The sequence below is a fragment of the Dermacentor silvarum genome, chromosome 1 (assembly GCF_013339745.2).
Source record: "Dermacentor silvarum isolate Dsil-2018 chromosome 1, BIME_Dsil_1.4, whole genome shotgun sequence".
In the NCBI taxonomy this organism is placed as follows: Eukaryota; Metazoa; Arthropoda; class Arachnida; order Ixodida; family Ixodidae; genus Dermacentor; species Dermacentor silvarum.
Window position 1 is genome coordinate 36,901,159 of NC_051154.1, and position 3,416 is coordinate 36,904,574.

General features: G+C 47.5%; 1 non-coding gene across 1 annotated transcript; it reads left to right on the forward strand.

Moving 5' to 3' along the window:
• The first annotated feature begins 1,122 nt into the window (after nucleotides 1-1,122).
• On the forward strand, nucleotides 1,123-1,286 carry LOC119437984 (U1 spliceosomal RNA). Its single transcript, XR_005189615.1, has one exon. It is a non-coding gene; the product is annotated as a U1 spliceosomal RNA (small nuclear RNA).
• Nucleotides 1,287-3,416: the final 2,130 nt, after the last annotated feature.

Genomic DNA, 3,416 nt, shown 5'->3' on the forward strand with positions numbered 1-3,416 from the left:
TGCAGCGATTTTATTATTTGTAGGCTATACTTTTGACATTTTATACTTGAATATATAGTACGAAGTAAGACATTGACTGCCTGGTTTGTTTTCTGTCCTCCTTGATCTCAATTAAGTTTAACCAAGTGTTTGCTCAATGACATGTTGCTCTCTCTTTTTCTTTTTCGTTAGTATCTACTCCTCCATGAGCACGAAGAGGCCCCGCTGTATGTGTAAATGAAATAAATAAATAAAACAGCTAGTGGCCCCAGGGGCACATAATTTCAGACTGCCCTATCTCCGGCATCGGCCGCCCGACATAATACGCATGTATATCGCCTCGCCGAAAACGTCGTAGTCGTCACATTGTAATCGTTCCGTATTCGTCCATGCCGTCTTCGTCACGCACCTGTCGTCACAACGTCGTTGTCGCCCTGCTGTCGTCACGTCCTCACACCGTCGACGTCATCTTCACACTGTCGTCATTCCGTTAACGCGTCTCACCGTCGTCGTCGTCATGCTGTCATGTCATCATCGTCAAACCGTCGTCGTCATCTCAACGTTGTCATCGTCGTCTTGTCGTTATCGTTACTGACGCGCTCGCATCACAGAACACTGTGCATCTTAGCAGTTTTACACTACGAACCTATCGCATAGTACCAGAACGCGAGCCAACTTTCTAGTCATTCAGTCTAGTTATTGCAACATCTCCCTTTGTTTTAGTTTTTTTATATTTTTTCTTCTACTTTGCGTTTCTCGTTTTCAAATAAGACTTGCCTTGGTTACGTCCTGCTGCCCGATTCCTGGCCTATACCCTGACAGAGGTTCATCATCATCCCTGAATCAGTCTGAATGCATGTAAATCTTCGCTGCTTTGCTCCCGACACTCGAGCATGCAGTAATATGGTCAATACAGTCCCTGCAATACACAAGTTGAGCAAAGTAGGATTACAGGCTTGCAGGCACAGGCGTTTGTAGTTGCAATGCCTGAATTAGCGGCATTTCTTAGCTTCACGGTGATTATTGCTGGGTGAAAACCACAGCGAAAACCAGGGCAGTGTGTTGGCCCTGATAGAATGGCCTGCCTTTCCGTGAGGTATACAACCACAGTTAGCATTTTTAGTTGTTGGGCTACAATTAGCGTTATTGAGGTGTTGGGCCCTCCGGCGATCAGCGAGGCCGGGGCCCCGCGCCGAGGCCTCCCCCAATGCACTGCGGGTGGCTGAAGCGCGCCACCTGCCCCAACCTGGGGTAGGTAGGGCACCTAATCTTTGGTAGTGGGGGCTTGGCGTGCGTGCCGGCCCCTAGTTTGCGAAATAAAAAATAAGAACGTTGCGCTGGGAGCGTTGTGGCTGTTTTCCTGGCGGTGGTTGTAACAACCCATGGAAAGCAAGTGCTAAGCAGGTGTGATTGTTCGCGATGGCGCTTGTCTGCGTACGGCAAGTATATGTTGCGGTCTCGCTTCGTTTCGCGCTCATGCAATAAAAAATTATGGAAATCCCACGCACACCTTGGAAATAATTTTTGCAAGAAATGCGCACAAAGTTTCTATTTACTTGGAAGAAGCGCAAACTCTCATGGGGCACTGACACTCAGCCACACAGTTTCTGTTCCGGCACTTTTTCGGGGCTTCTTTTGTGTATGTTTCGCTTGCGTTCCGCCTACTGGGTTAATATTGTTGCGCCAGTTACTAATACCACACTCTTTGTGAATCTTGCACTGGTATAAAAAAAATCTGTATTCCTGTAGAACGAAGGTATAATGTAGTAAGTTAATGCGCACTCTGCGCCACGAATCGATGCGCACACTGTCATTTTTCTTTATTCACTGTGAAATGCAAACAGTTGATGAGTTCAATTAGGCAAGTTAGGCCACTGTGACAGCACGTTGCCACAGGGCGATTAGCGGGGATTAAAAGACTTCTAGAAAGAAGAGCGCAAACAGGAAGGCCAAAATGATCCACATTATCTATTAGGTATACGCCATTCAGCGATAGCATGTCATTTTGTTTTCACCTAATCTGTTTGAGCTTCAGCATTCTAAGCCTTAAAAATGCCTCTGATATATATACCTGCATATCAACAAAGAACTTGCCAGTGTGTACGGCGAGAGATGAAGACGCGCGAAAGGCCACCAAGAGCTGTGAAACAAAGGCGTCAATTGACAACTATGTATCATTGCCCTAGTCAGCACGATCTGCCATCCCTAACCGCTCCGGTGAGACATGCGCACGCGCAGCTGCTCTAGCGCACTCACTTGTGGCCCGTCAGTGCCTGCACCGTCGAGGTAACTACGCAAAATCGCTGTATTAGGGACACTTGCAAAGCATGTGACGTTATTTGAAAATAACATCTGCGCTTGCCTGCTGCTTAGCTGCCAAAACGTGGCGACACATTTTTTTTTATGTACATACTTTATATTTCCCTCTACACACATATACAGCAGCAGGTGCGCCACCTCAGTTCCTCAATATTGCACTTGTCATGAGGAGCGGACGTCTGTCAGCTGAAAAAGATGGTATCTTCACTGCAGGGGCTGTAGGGCAGCGCTGGATGAAGTCCCGGTTCCAGCAGAAGCAGAGCAGCTGCTAAATTGCGTCGAGCGTCAAAAGCGGCATCTGCGTTCCACAGGTGCTGCTGCCACCAATTGACAAGTAAATCACGGTGACGTCTTCTTTATAGCTGCAGGTGGCGCACCTTGGCACCAGTGGTCCTTACATCATAGGCTGCAGTGGGATGCGGGCGGACAAAAAAAAAATCTAAGAAGGATGATTGCATCTGTAACGGTGTCCAGCTACAGCACCAAACTAAGCCATGGACCGAACGTCACCGGATGTCAGGAAGCAGCGGCAACTGTAAAACTGACAAGCTGATTTTTAAAAAGCTGCGCCTAAATAAGCTCCATTTTAAGCTGCTCTTTCAATTAATGCCTCTTTCCTCGGTCGAGCAATTGCAGAAAAAGACGTGGTATTTCGCTCTAAAAATAAAATTAGATTGCGGGGTTTTACGTGGCAAAACTACGATATAATTATGAGGCACGCCGTAGTGCGGGACTCCGGGTTAATTTTGACCTCCTGGGGTTCTTTAACGTGCACCCAATGCATGTTACACGGGTGCTTTTGCATTTCGCCCCCATCGAAATGCGGCCGCCGCGGCCGGGATTTGATCCCGCAACCTCGGGCTTAGCAGCGCAACACCAAAGCGCCATCCCGACGGGTGGTATTTCGCTGTACAACTTCGTTACACCATAAGGGGATGGACCACGACTACTTCCAAGAGGGTACAAGGAGGCTGTTGTCACGAGGAGTGTTGAACTGGGTGTTCTTTCTGGAGTTATATTTCGTGGATACGTGTTTACAGAGCATTTATTCAAAACGTCTGGAAGGCAGTTTTCTAACATGCCGGGGAGTTTCCAGTAGTTTCAAAAAAAATTAAATT